This window comes from Bos indicus, chromosome 23, assembly GCF_029378745.1.
Source record: "Bos indicus isolate NIAB-ARS_2022 breed Sahiwal x Tharparkar chromosome 23, NIAB-ARS_B.indTharparkar_mat_pri_1.0, whole genome shotgun sequence".
Lineage (NCBI taxonomy): Eukaryota > Metazoa > Chordata > Mammalia > Artiodactyla > Bovidae > Bos > Bos indicus.
Window position 1 is genome coordinate 49,281,066 of NC_091782.1, and position 15,931 is coordinate 49,296,996.

Sequence of the window (15,931 nt, forward strand, 5' to 3'; positions counted from 1 at the left end):
GCCTGCCCCTGGGAGTCATACCAGCTTTAGCAACTCTGTCTGGGGCCATGAAATAAAATATAGGCATCTCAAACCCTCTATAGCATTGTACTTGTTTTTTCTTATTTTCCAGAGAGTTACCAGCATTCCCTCTCCTAATGCCCCGACCACAACCTTGGACAGTATTAGAAGATATTTTCTTGTTATCTGCACCCTCAGAATCATTTCTCCAAAAGTAGGTGCTGATTCAGCAGAAGCCTGACACCATGGTTGCCAGGTGGTTAGAAAATTATATGTCACCGTGCACAAAAGAAATTGCCTGCTGTAGCTCTTCTTTGATCTCTCTTTCTCCAAATTTATTCCCACATTTTAAAAACTTTGAGCTAAAGAATTAATGACTGATCACTGAAAATGTTGACAAAATATTACTTTGACAAGAGCAGTTGTTTATGCAAGTTACTTCGGGGATGTTAGCGCTCTTGGAAGGAGCCTTGACCTTGTCCTAAATAATCTCTTAGGTTTCTGGAAAGCCTTGTCTTGGATCCATGTCTGCCTCCTCAAAACCACAAATTCAGAGAGTTCATGATTGATCCAACCCATATTTATGTTCATTCATCAGTTTTAGGAACAATGGTAAGTAAAAAATAAAAGGGCTGCAGAGCCATCTCAAGGACCCCAAATTGAGTCGATAAAATTCTTTCAGGTTCTCATTTCTCACTTTACAAACTACTGTTGCCTGCCCCCAAAAAAGAGGGGGAGGGAGACCTCTAAAAGGTAAACCCCCTTTCCAGGACCACACAGTGTCAGATAGAGGAAGGCTTGGAAATAGCTTTTTCCAGGCTTGATTAGGCTTGTTTTGTCTGGCAAATGAATTATGTAAACCTTATCCACCAGAAACGTTTCAAGTCAATTAATTGTTGTAATTACTTAAGATTTCTTTTTAATGAATATGGCTCTCCAGGGATTCGATGATATCCTGTCATCTGTAGGGCCTGATAAATGAAATGTGATTTGTGGCTGACTGCAAACTGAACTCTTGTTCTTGAGCCATGCCTGCCTCCCCGCGTGCTCATTAAATGGAAGAAATGCCCTTGATGGAGGCAGGGGCTATCATCAGAAATCATTCCTAGTTAGCTCGCAAGTGAGGGGCTGAATGGCCGCTTGCACCCTTTTCCCTCTGCTTCTCACCTCCATCCTCCTGGAAGCAAGTCAACCATGCCATACCTTGGCAAAGCCACACGTTAGCAGCAGGAGCAGCAGCCTCACCCTTTCATCTCCCATCTCCATTAGGTTCAAAGAAGTAGGCTCACAAACAACTCTTTGGGGATGATTCTAGAAGCTCATGTAGAAAGTATAGGAATTATTTCCTCGCCACACTCTCTCTCCACTAGTATTCTGCTTCTTTTTTTTTTTTAATTTATACTCCCATGTGCAAATGTTATCAGACAGTCCAAAAAAAAAAATGTGTACAAACAGTAAAAGAGGAAAACTATTTTACCAAAGAAGCATAATTCAGTTGGATGTGGCACTGAGTTATACTTGTTCATTTTCAGAACAACACTGCGAATTGATAAAATGAGATAGATTTTATTATAGCAAGATTTTGCGAAAGATTTTCTAACTCAGGGATAGGCATGATCTATTCTAGATGGCTGACTTTATGAAACATAAGTGGCTCTTCTCATCTTGGAGCTTTCATCTCTACAAGCATTGATAAAGTAGGGTGACCTCACGTGGACGCCCCATTTACAAGTGATGAGTAGACCACACACAGTTACAGATAAGAGAGTCTAAAATGGCACAGCCAAGTACTGGAAACCAGTCCCAGTAGAGTCGCCATCTACCCTAGCAAACCAACCTCTGCAATAAAACACCATTTTTAAACACTGTTGCCTTCAGTGGCTTTATTTTTGCCCTTCAAATCATTTTGTCTACCTGAGAAAACTGTATTTTTCTGGGACATTTCTACTTGGTAACCACTATAATCATAAAGCAGTTTCTAGCCAAAATTGTCAGAGAAGATTAAAATAAATTAACTTCAGTGAACCCATAAAACTCTTTAAAACGAAAGTGCTATCTTCATTGTCATAACTCAAACATTTGATTTACAATTGAAAGCCATCATAGAGACAATACTGCAAGAAAAGTATACATTTGTTTTGAAATCTATCATTTTTGCTGAAATTTAAAATTTCACTGAACTGTGTGAAGCTAGTATCAACACATATCTGTAATAAAACACGCGAACCAGAATTCTGCAAAATAATCAGCTACTACTCCTAAACATTCAAGCCATGTTTGTTGATTCAGAGTGAGTTGGAGTTTCACGGTCTTTATTTCAGGCTGTTACCATTTCCTTACAAACTCATGAGTTCTAAGTCCAATTTAAATAGGAAAGGTTGTAAAACAGACAAACACCGGTTTATGGCTACAAGCCTTTTCACTGTGGAGTATCTTTCATATCTTAAATTTTTAACTCTAGGAAAATCCAGGATTATCAAAGACATTTGAAGATCAAAGATCTTATTAAAGAATGCAGTTAGTCGATATTCATTGAGTAGCTGATAAAGAGTTAGGCATCTGCTAGATGCTTTAGTGAAAATAATGGCATAGTCCCTGACCTCAAGGATGCATTGAGCCTTTGTTTCGATAAAGATTGTTCAACAAAGACAGATAGTGTCCATCTTCCATTTACTGCCTCTATAATGTGAGCCCCATATTCTCAGTCACCTCTTCAAACCCAGATTCAATAATTGTTCACTGAGGACTATGCTGCTGCTGCTGCTAAGTCGCTTCAGTCACGTCCGACTCTGTGCAACCTCATAGACGGCAGCCCACCAGGCTCCGCCATCCCTGGGATTCTCCAGGCAAGAACACTGGAGTGGGTTGCCACTTCCTTCTCCAATGCATGAAAGTGAAAAGTGAAAGTGAAGTCATTCAGTCGTGTCCGACTCTTCGAGACCGCATGGACTGCAGCCCACCAGGCTCCTCCGTCCATGGGATTTTCCAGGCAAGAGTACTGGGGTGGGGTGCCATTGCCTTCTCTGTTGAGGACTATACCATGCACCAATAGTGGTGCCCGCATTGGCCACATTAAATAGCAGTGTGACTGTTGGCAAGTCATAGAAATCTTTTTATCTCTGTTTCCTTATCTGCAAAGTGCAAATAATAACCATGATGGTGGTGGTGGTGCGTGCCAAGTCACTTCAGGCATGTTCTACTCTCGGCTACCCTATGGACTGTAGCCAACCAGGCCCCTCTGCCCATAGGATTCTCCAGGCAAGAACTGGAGAAGGTTGCCATGCCCTCTTGCTAAGATGTGTATAAAGCATAAAGTGATTTAACGTATCTTAAGCACCTGCTGCCTCAGGGAACTCTGCTCAATGGTATGTGACAGCCTGGGTAGGAGTGGGGTTTGGGAGAGACTGGATACATGGATATGTAGAGTTGAATCTCTTCCTTGTTCGCCTGAAACTATCACAACATTGTTAATCAGCTATAGGTCAACACAAAACAAAGAGTTAAAAAAAAAAAAGAAATACAACTTAAAAAAAATAAGCACCACGTGTCTGGTGCAGAGCAAAGGACCAGTAAGTTGCTTGTTGTAGCTTTGTTACTGTCGTCATTTGTATCTGAATTATGACTGGTAAGGAAATAGAGGCACAGAGAAACTAAGCCAAGTCCCCAATATCCTGCAGCTGGAAACAGAACTAAAATTCAGGACAGCTTTCCCCAAACTGACCATCACTCCTTAAGTAAACAGCCGTATGCAATTCCATAGCCAGTCAGGAGAAGGTCATGCCGACTTCCCAGTTCTCCTTCTCCTCAGCATCAGCATCAGTATCCATCAGCGTTGTGTGTTACAATCTGAGGTAACACCTATGCCAGGAATATAACATTTACCACAACTTTAGTTAAATGGGGGCTTCTCAGGTGGCAGTACTGGTAAAAAATGTGCCTGCTAATGCAGAAGACATAAGAGACACAGGTCAGTCCCTGGGTCAGGAAGAAGCTCTTGAGTAGGGCATGGCAGCCCACTAGATGGGGTCTTTTACTCCAGCTTCATAGGATGGTAGAGAATCGGCACAGAACAAATTCTAATCCTTAATAAACCCCTGTGAAATATGTATTGTTGGCTTACTTTTAAGATAAAACTGATACTCAGATTGATTACATCACTTACTGATGAATTAGGACCTTCCGTTTTCCAAATTCTGTGACCTAAAAACATTTAGAAGGCATGGTTCAACTATATTCCAGCTGGCATGGTTCCAACCGCACTTTCTCTTCTGAATTCCCGTTTGATGGACAATTAGATATCAAGTAGATCAAGTTCTTCTCATTTCACTTATTTTCTGTTTTATTCCTGGGAATTCTTTCCCATTTATTTTTCTGAATCATCATACATTTCAGAATCATCTTGTCAAACACACATAGTTAATCTTGGAATTTTTATGAGTATTGCATTAAACCTACCAATTAATTTGAGAAAATGAACATACATATTTCAAATGCTTCTCCCTTTAGTATTGTATTTATTTTTCCTTTAATGGGTCAAATTTGACTTTCACTGATGTATAAATTGGGTTTACGAGGTGATGCTAGTGGTAAAGAACAAAGCTGCCAGTGCAGGAGATGTAATGAGATGTGGCTTCAACCCCTGGGTCCAGAAGAGCCCCCAGAAGAGAAAATGGCAACCGCCTCCGGTATTCTTGACTGGAGAATCCAACAGGCAGAGGAGCCTGGTAGGCTAGAGTCTGTGGGATCGCAAAGTGTGGGACACGACTGGAGAGACCTAGTGCACGTGATGTATAAATTTGGGCAGCTTTCCACGCGGCACTGGTGATAAAGAACCTGCCCGCAATGCAGGAGATGCAAGAGATGCAGGTTCAATCCTGAGGCCAAAAAGACCCCCTGAGGAGGGCGTGGCAGCCCACTCCAGTATTCTTGCCTGGAGAAGCCTAGGAACAGAGGAGCCTGGCGGGCTATAGTCCATAGGGTTGCAGAGGCAGACACAACTAAAGCAATTTCACATGATTCGTAAATTTTAATTCTTGTTAGGTAGATCCTAAACATTTCAGGCTCAAAATTTTCCAGATAATTAAAGATATTTTGCTACTGCAAGAGATCATTTTTTATTATATTTTCTAATGGGCAATTATATATATTCAGGAATGTATTGGGTTTTTTACCTCTTATGCTAACCAGTAAGTCAAATTTATAGTTGTCCCACCCAAGTATGTTCTTCCCTTTTTCTTGGTCACATGTCTACTCAGATTTGCCAAACTCCCAGGGAGCTGTACATATGCTGGTGACTACGTTTGGCCACGTGAATGAAGTGTGTGTGTACCTTCCAGGTCATCTCCAGATAGAAAGCTTCATATTTTCATCCTGGAACACAAACTCAATGCGTCGTCTTTAACCAGGAAGAAGTAAACAATTTCATTTATAAAACAGAAGGTAGCAAACTCCGGCCTGTGGACCAAATCCAACTTGTGGCCTGATTTTCACGTAGTCTGTGAGTTAAGAATGCTTTTGAACTTTTAAATTGTTGTCAAAAGAAAGAGAAGGGACTTCCCTGGTGGTCCAGTGGCTAAGACTCGACGATCCCAATGCAAGGGGCCCGGGTTCGATCCCTGGTCTCAGAACTAGATCTACAAGCTGCAACTAAGACTTAACACAGCCAAATAGATAAAAATAAATTAATTTTTAAAAAAGAAAGAAAGAAAGAAATGAGAGGAGTAGGAGGAGGGAGGGGGAGGAAGAGAAAGAAAGAAGGAGAAAAAACTGACAGAGACTATATAGGGTCTGTACAGTCCCTCAAAACCCGAAATGCTTCGCAGCCCACTTCAGAGAACGTTTACCCGTGTCCACTCTGGAGGACTAATGCCCACAAGATAGAAGGACTCTTGGGCTCTCAACCACAGGAGCTGAGCAGCTCTGCTACTCTTTTTTTTTCTGGCCACGTTGCCGGCACGTGAGCTCTTAGTCGCCCCACCATGGATCAAGTCCAAGCCCCTTGCAGGGGAAGCGCAGAGTCCTAACCACGGGCATGTGCGCCAGTCTCTTTAGTCGTGTCCGACTTTGGGACTCCATGGACTGTAGCCCGCCAGGCTCCTCTCTCCGTGGGATTCTCCTGGCAAGAATACTGAGTGGGTTGCCGTGCCCTCCTCCGGGGGATCTTCCCGCCCCAGGGGTGGAACCTGCGTCTCATAAACATAAACGTAAGTTTCCAGCATTGGCAGGCGGGTTCTTTACCACTAGGTGCCACTTGGGAAGCCCCCTAACCACTGGACCACCAGGGAATTCCCAGCTCTGCTACTCTTGACCAATAAGCCCTGGACGTTTGTAGGAGGTGAAAAGAAATTTCTGTCTTATTTAATCTATGATAGTTGGGGTCTCTGTTACAAGAGCCATCTACCTAATTAATCCATTAACTAACCTTTTTAGTGTTAAAAGTTTTTCAGTGGATCTCTTGCAATTTCTAGAAAGACAACCATGCCATCTACAAACAATCGTGTTTTGTTCTTTTCTTTCCCTCAATAACAAACAGATTTCCTCCTTTATCCTTTTTTGTCTTATTTTTAATAGCTAGAACTTTCAGGACAACACAAATGGGTAGTGGCAATACCATATACCCGTCACTGGAAGGACTGATGCTGAAGCTGAAACTCCAATACTTTGGCCACCTGATGCGAAGAGCTGACTCATTGGAAAAGACCCTGATGCTGGGCGGGATTGGGGGCAGGAGGAGAAGGGGACGACGGAGGATGAGATGGCTGGATGGCATCATCGACTCAATGGACATGGGTTTGGGTGGACTCTGGCAGTTGGTGATGGACAGGGAGGCCTGGCGTGCTGCGGTTCATGGGGTCGCAAAGAGTCAGACATGACTGAGCGACTGAACTGAATGTTTTGTTCTTAATTTTAGTAGCAATGCCTCTAGCTCTTTAATGCCTAGTAAAGTATTTCCTTTGATTGTAGATATTTCTCATTATCTTAAGTGTATTCAGAAGAAAAACTGTTCAGTGGTTTTTTTCTCCTTTTTATCTTTGTTTACATTTTGGAATCAAATTTACACTATTTTTATAAAAGAAATTAAAAAGCTCCTCACCTATGCTTAGAAATGGCTTGTGTAGCATATAAATGAGCGAGGATTTGAAATTCTGAAAAAAGTTGTTTAAAATAATCCAGCCCTAGAGTATTTTTAAAGTAATTCTTGGAAAATATTTTTAATTTCTTTCATGATTTTATTCAGCTATCTACTTCATGAGTTAATGATGATCACACATATTCTCCTTAAAAATTATTTTGCCATGGTTTTCAAGTTCTTACCCTAAACATGTGTAGCTTCTTCTTTAAGTCATTATTTTTTCTCAGTAGCTGATGTAATAACCCCTTTCTCACATTACTTGTCTGTTCTCATTTTTGTTGTTACTGTTCACCAGATATTCCACATGTTCATCAGATTTTGTTTTTTCCAAAAGACAGATTCTTGGAGTTATAACTAATTTTATTTTGAATTTGTTTTCTAATAAATTTATTTTGCATGTGTGTTTATCGGTGTAATTTTCTTATCTCTGTGTTTCCTAGGTATGGCTGTTAGATATTTTCTTACTTTTTTAATGAATGACTTAAGTCTTATATTTCTCCTTTTTTAATAATGAAAATGTACCATGTTACACATTCCATTCGGAGCGTGTCAGTCACATCTGGTAAGTTCTGAGACACACTGGCCTTCTTTATATTGCTTTAAGGCAATGTGTGCTGTAGTTCGGGTTTTCCTGAAAGCAAACCCTCAGCAAGTCCTTGGTACAGAAAGTCATCTGAGGGACTGGCCTGGTTGTCCAGTGGTTAGGGCCTCACCTTCCAATGCAGGGGTGTGGGTTCAGTTCCCAGTCGGGGAGCTGAGACCCCACATGCCTCAAGGCCCAAAACACAAAGCATAAAACAGAAGCAACATCGTAACAAATTCAATAAAGCCTTTAAAAATGGTCCATGTTTAAAAAAAAAAAAAAAAAAAAGTTATGTGGTTCTAGGAAGCATACATGAGAAAGTGAAGATAGCAATACTGGGCAGGAGAAAAAAAATATTAAGGATTAATTCATTAGTGATTTAAAGCTACTAGAGAGAGTAGAGCTCCATGTCTGAGAAGATATTTATAACACGCCTTAGAAATGTCCCACTGGGGGCATGTATCCACAGACACTCTTTGGGGTATTAAATCCTCAGGCTGCCATGCCTGTGAACTAAGACGCTGGAGAAATCCTTCAAGCAGAAAAACATAAAGCCACAGCAGGTCAAGGTAAGGAGCTAGCCCTATTCATGGATTCTGTGCGTTTCTGTTGCAAGTGAACCTTGAAAAAGACTGAGGACGAAGGATAAGCATAAGAGGTAGCTGCTACCGTGTGTAATTGGAGACGTGTTTCCATCTTGTTTACGAATGTTTTCCCCCTTGTTGGGGAAATCTTAATTTTTGTTGGATCTTAATTTTTTTAATGTGTATCCCTATGCTTTTAGATGTTACTACAAATACTCATTGCACATTTAAATATGTATTCTCAGTTGTAATATGTAAGGCTTTCTTTAAATGAAAATGTTGCACAATAATTTCGTGTGCTCTGTCCCCAATATTTAACAGAATCTGCTCAATTTTGTTTTGTGTTTTTTGGGGTTTGCCCTCCATATGTATTGAAACAATATTAAAGTAATCAATTCAGGCCACTTTAAGAAAAAAATCACACAAGCAATGTGCGACAATGACAAATAGAAGAGGCAAGTTGGATTTTCCTCTTTTTAGTCAAATATTTGTTGATATAAACCTTAATTCTCTCTTCACATATGAAGTCTTTATTTGCATTGAGGTTCATGGCCATGTCTGTTAAAATTTGTAGAGTGCGGTATTTTATTACGACGATCGTTGTAAAATAGATTGTTAATATCTTGCCTCAAAAATCTGCCAGAAATATTTTAGGTATCACTGCACCACTAACTCAAGCTGTTCACAGAGAATGAAAGTCATCAGAATTGAGGGAGAAAGTAGGAAAGAAAATAAGCACCGTTTTTCGTAAGTGCAGGAGCTCATGAAAACTTGTCTAGGCTAATCATCAGGAGTGTAAAATTTTTATTTCTCAGTTTAATAAGCGCCACCTGTGTTTATAAAAAGTCCCTGATGACTTGTTGTTTTGTCTCTTGCAAAGAATATAAAGTGCTCTGAGAATGGATGCCAGAAAGAACACATATTATTAATATACTTTAAATCCTCCCATATGACGAATGTAACCTTCATTATCCCCTTTTTGCTCCCCACTCCACACTTTCTTCTTTAATTTTTTTTTATTGAAATGATATAAAACAAAAATCACTGACTGCATATAAATCCATTGTCTGTGACACGTTACAGGAGAAAAGAAAACATCAAGATTGCCAATAACAGGCACTCAGTCTCATAAAACTTGTAATCAACCTCTAAGCCGAGGCATAAATTGTAATATATTGCCACAAACGTAAAAGAATAACAAACTATTCGAACTGCACCTTCACTTTCTGTCGTTAATAACAAATAAGCATGAAAAAGTTTTGACACTCGTTCATTTTAATGCGCATCTGCTTGTTTATCCAATGTGTCGTTAGGCACCACAGAACACGTGCTCATCCTCCGAAGCGGTTGAGCAGAGAGGCTGCCCAGGCTTCGGAGGAGAACTCCAGCCGCAGGAAATGCTCAGAGTAACTCATTTTCTATCTCAGCTCAAATAGAGAGTGTACCCAGTTTTTCTTTGGCCCTGCTGCTACTGCTAAGTCGCTTCCGTCATGTCCAATTCTGCGCGACCCCATAGACGGCAGCCCACCAGGCTCCCCCGTCTAAATACAAAAAAGCAACTCCTCAATCCGATCTCTACTATCTGGACTCCTCCAGACATCTATTGCTGCATAAAATCACTTCACCGCGGTGACTTAAGACAAGAAACATCATTTATTTGGCTTATAAATCTAGGGGCCAACTGGGCTCAGCTAGGCCCTTCTCATTGGCGTCTCTCATACGCTTGCAGCCCACGTGCGGCTGGAGCTGCGATCTGACTGAGGTCATCTCGAAAGCATTTGACTCAAGCCGAGTGCCTGGCCTGGGGATTCAAACCGCTGGGTGCTGGAACAGCTGGGTTCCTCAGGCACCTCTCCTCCCCCCACCTCCCCTTCCTCTCCCTTATCCCCCCTCCTACCTCCACGTCCCCTCCCTTCCCCATTTTTGCTCTCATCTCCCCTGGAGACTGAGGATGGCTCTGAGACAGAGCAGGTGGGAAGTGGATCAGCTCTGAGCAGCCATCCCCAGGCTTTTTGGCACCAGGGAAGGGCTTCGTGGAAGACAGTTTTTCCACAGAGCGGGGTGAGAGGTATGGTTTCAGGATGATTCAAACCTGCCCCGTCGGGGGCACAGCACTTGCAGGACGCGTCCCGCGCGGCCCTGCCTGCTTGTGGGACTCCCGCCAGCAGAGGCGGCTGCCGGGCATCGGGTAAGGGGCGCAGGCCGCGGGCGGGCGGCGGCACGCTGCGTCTTCCGGAGCGCCTGTTGTGCACTTCCTTTCTCCTGCAGCATATCAGCATCTCCAGTTCATCCTCCACCCGCGGTGTGACAGTGTGCTAAAGCCTGGTGAGCCTTTATTACCTTTATTGTGCGTGTTATTTCTATTATTATTATTATTATTATTATCATTACAGCAGCTCCACCTCGGGTCATCAGGCAGCAGACCCCGGAGGGTGGGGACGCCTGCCTTTGACAACCTCACCGCCTGGTGAGAGGTTGTGCCTGCTCCACCTGGGGAGACAGTCGCCCACACACAGGTTCAGGTGGGAAGGAGGGAACAGACTGCACTTCTAGATCAGGAGCCAACAAGGTTCTGAGAGGCTCCTGTGCAGGCTGGGAAATGATCTTGAAGCTACCTGTGCAAACAGCCACCTCCCCCTCAACGGGCAGCACACTTACACACACACTCACACAGTATCCAAAGCACACACGCTCACACACAGTAAACAGGATTCACGACGCAGCCAGCGCCATGAGGCTCTTCATGGAATGTTTCTTAAACTATTCCAAAAGCGCTCATCGCCGTTCTGACCCTGCATAGTTTGGTAGGTGACTGTTAGACAAATAAAACTCAGCAAATTAGTGGGGGGTTTCTTAGCACGTTTCATAGACTTTGATAGGCAGAAAGCATCTCACAAGCTCTGTTCCTCAAAATATGGTTCCTGAATCAGCAGAACCACATCTCTCAGGCACTGGTTAGAGATGCAGAATCTCAGGTCCCACCACCTGCATCTTCCCAGGACGCCCAGGTTATCAGTGTGCAAAGACACTTGGAGAAGCACTGACTCGTGAGACCGTGCAGTGTTTCACAAGCAAAGCCGTCCACAGAGCCCTGTTTTAACCCTGATCACTTCTCGGGATTCCTGGGAATTCATTTTGGGATTGCCAGAACTCATGCTCAGGGAACTGTAGCCTCTGCCAGGCTTAAAGAAATAGGTCACCAGGCCCATTTATGTTCCTCAGGCTTTTCCCAAGAGAATTTGATGGAAACAGATAACCAACAGGGACCTACTGTATAGCGGTGGGAGCTACATTCAATATTTTATAAGAACCTATAAGGGAAAAGAAACTGAATAGGAAAATATATAATTATATTTATACACACACATATGTATAACTGAATTACTATGCTGGGCACCTGAAACCAACATGATATTGTAAAAAAAATTAATTAAGTAAATAAAATTTTAATTTAAAAGTTTTTAAATTTAAAAACTAATTTAATTTTATTTTAATGAAATGAATAAATTTTTTAATTAAAAAGTTAAAATCTCCTTCAAAACCAAAGAGAACTTGAAGGCTCTGAGGACCACAGGCCTGAGTGCTGGCAAGAGGGGTGCCTGCCTGCAACCCGCCATGTTCCTCTAATTCTTCCTTTCCCCACAGTCCACTGGAGCTAGAAAAAGCAGGGCTTCTCCTCCCTCCCACTCCGGTTGGGACACCCCCTCACCATCATCTGAGTCATGACTTTGTTCCACTCTCCTCTGCATCCCGGCCCTCAAACAGGGCCGGCCATACCACAGGGAGTCAGTCAAAACCTGCAGGAGCAGAGAACGTTAGCAGAACCGAGGAGGAAACCAGCTTCTGAATTAGGAAGACACGGTCGGGGCGAGTGGCTCGCATCAGTCCCTCGCTGTGTGTAGCTGAGCCATCCACCCAGCGAGACTGAAGTTTCCCGGGGATCAGACCTGAACTCCCTCAGATGGGAGTTCCTATGGCAGCCAGTCCCACGGGTCCTGTGGTCAACTGCTCATCAACTCACTCTAGTCGAGGACACTCTGGCAGCCTTCCTTAAGCTCTGTACACCTGCTCTCAGCCCAGAGGAACTAAGACTGCTTTGCTTATTGCAAAGGAGGAAGAGGAAGGAAGGGGAGGAGGTGGAGGTCAGGAGGCTGAGGAATCTGGGGCTTCCCTCTCCAGGGGATCTTCCTGATCCAGGAGTTGAACCCGAACCTCCTGTGTCTCCTGCAATGCCAGCAGATGCTTTCCCACTGAGCCATCAGGGAAGCCCAAGGAGAAAGGAACGACCCTGGGACCCACCGTAGCACCGAGGCTTTGTCAGGGGGCCCCAGGACGGGGCTGCAGGTGGGGGAGGCCCACACAACATGCGGGCAAGGCTCAGAAGGGGAAGAAGACGAGGGACCCCTGGGAAGAAGAGGGGCTCGGTGTCTGGGTGATGGCGCCCAGCCGCACACGGTGAGTCTGGGTCCGAGAGCTCAGAGGGCATCACCAATTAGGGTCATATCAGTGCAGTAGGTACCAGCTGTTGGGTGAGGTTTCCTGAGGTAGGCAGAGCAGGCGGTCTCTACATGGCTAAAATTCTGCTAGTTCAGGGGGCCTCCCTGGCTGGCCAGTGGTCAGGATCTCACCTCCAATGCAGGGTGTACAGGTTTGATCCCTGATCAGGGAGCTAGGACCCCAGGTCTCCTGGCCAAAACCCCAGAACATAAGCAACAGAAGCAAATTGTAACAAATTGTAACAAATTCAATAAAGACTTTAAAGCAGTGTTGGAGAGCAACTGTCTTCTAATCACTGCATTTCACTCTATACTTGTCAATACTGTACAATTATAATCTTTGATAATTACTTTTAAAATTCAATAAAGACTCTAAAACCATTCCAGGTGATTTGTTAAATAACTGGCATGTAAAAATTTGAGTTTGGTGTTGATTGGCTTTTGAGCTAACAGGTCACAGCCTACCGGAAAGAAATAAAGAATGCAAGGATCAATACACAGAGGCCGTCTACAGCTCATTCACACCAGGCCGGGAGGGAGTCTAACTGCAGGGCACCCCCTGTGAAGTGGAGGAAACTGAGCAGGTGGAAGTGGCTGAGTGGTGTCTCTTAGAAGCCGGAGTTGGCCAATAACACACCAACCACCCCAGCTGGGCTCACCTGGGCCATCCTACGGCAATGATTTAAGGATCATGGTAGTAGTCATTTAGCCACTAAGTCATGTCCGATTCTTGTGATCCCATGGACTATAGCCCACCAGGCTTATCTGTCCAAGGAATTCACCAGACAAGAATACTGGAGTGGGTTTTCCATACCCTTCTTCCCAATCCAGGGATTGAACTCACGTCTCCTGCATTGCAGGCAGATTCTTTACCATCCAAGCCATCAGGGAATCCATCAAATCATCAAGAAACACAAATTGTTCTCATTTTTAAATTCTTTGGAAATGGCAGGAACACACCAAATTCCATCAAAATGCCTATGCCCCTCCCCTTCTGATTCTTCTGCATTTGCTTTATCCTTGACTATAACGTCTGATATGCGAACCAGAATCTCTCTTGCTTCTGCAAATAGTACAGACATGGAAATGCACACAGCAACAATGACACTACTGGCTGGATTGTGGTTATGCATTTTTTTCCAATATGGAAATCACTCTAGTGGAGTTTGTGTTTTATGTAGAAAAAAAAAAGGCAGTGTCATTAGTCGAGCTCTCAGACTGCATAACCCTTCTCACAACAGGCTCAGTCACCAGGAACCACATAGATTGGAAAATGAAACACATTACCACACACCCGTGAAAGACATCTTTGCAAAAGTGTTCCAAGTGGGGGCTCGGGGGGCGTCGATCCGGGGAGGGGGTCCGAGGCGGGGTGGTCTGGAGGGGGTGCGGTCCAGAGGTTGCTGCATCTCAATCAGTCAGCCTCAAACACAGGATTAGATCCCATCAGACCAACGTCACCCGTGCTAACAGCCAGCAGCTCTGAAGTTCGCCCGTTTGCTAAATACACGAAACTTGCCATGAGAAAGTCAATTCTAGGCAGGACTGGAGGTGGGGTGAGGGAAGAATTATAGAAAATAAGAATTTTAGAATGTTCCTGTCTCTGTCCACAGAACAGAAGAAAGGGCCTTTCTCACCCAAGTAACCCATGCACCTTGAGAAAGGTAAAGCCTTTTATGTCAGAAGAAAAACAAACCGATTTTTATACTGAAGACTACAACGGCTATAATTGCTGTTTGCAACCTGGTGGTTTGTTGAAACTGTAGGGACCGTTAGAGATTTCCTGCAAGGCAGATGAGGTGGGTTTGGTTTTGGTCTTATGACCCATAAGAGCTACGCTGCAAGAATAGCAACTCCCCTCCCGTATCGAGCTCCGCTAAGTCAGGAGATAACATAAGGGAAGTTACATGAACTTGGGAATTGTATAAATGAGTTCTTTAGGCAACACGCCCTATTTTTCAGTTCATGAGGGTTGAATACAGTAACAAACTCATTTACAAATATCAGGCAATTGGATCCAAGGTGACCTGTTATTGTCTCCACTCAGAAATACCTATTTGTTGCAAAGAAATTCTCCTGACATTGAGAACAATTAATCCTACCCATGAACTTGAAAAACCTATTGGTGGGGGAGGACAATGTCATTTTTTTTTTTCCTTTTGGGAAAACAAGTTACAATTTGGAAAAGAAAAATGAAGGATGTTAAGGCTAGTGGTTCAGAGAAGGCAATGGCACCCCACTCCAGGACACTTGCCTGGAAAATCCCATGGACAGAGGAGCCTGGTGGGCTGCACTCCATGGGGTCGCTAAGAGTCGGACTCGACTGAGCGACTTCACTTTCACTTTTCACTTTCATGCATTGAAGAAGGAAATAGCAACCCACTCCAGTGTTCTTGCCTGGAGAGTCCTGGGGACGGGGGAGCCTGGTGGGCTGCCGTCTATGGGGTCGCACAGAGTCAGACACAACTGAAGCGACTTAGCAGCAGTAGCAGCAGGCTAGTGGTTAAGACACGCCAGTGCCATCCATCTACTTCCAAGGCAGGTCCCCAACTTACTAAGCCATCCAAGATGCTACCTCACTGCATTGCATCCAGGCTCCCTCCCAAGGCCCTCCAGAGGTACCAAGCGGGAGCATCTCTTCAAGGTGAGGCCCTGGATCCCTTGCACCAAAGCTTTTATACCCAAGGGATTTGGCAGACGCTTATTTATAGCAAGGGTTGAAACATCTTTTCTTACTTATGCCCTTGTCAGATAAATAATCATACCACTAAAGGCTCAGGGAATTTCTGATTTTACAGAAATACAGACCTCGACACAAAAATGCTGCACCCATCTAAAAACAATACCATTGTTTACTATCCATGTAAAACCTTCTCTGAAAAGCAAGGAGAAAGCAGAAGACCTAAGTCAAAGATGCTCAGCTGTTTCAGCCTGCTCTGGCTCCCCCGCCCTGAGCCCTGGCTCACCATCACACTAACCCCTCTCTGGGAGCCAGCCTCTGAGCATGTGCATTTGTCAGGCACGTGTGTTTTGCACACCTGCCTCAGTGTGAAGCCAGGCCACTTCTGGCCCCGAGGAGAAGTTCCCTTTCCTTGTAGCAAGATAATGTTTTAAAAAGCTGACTTTTAAACCTCTT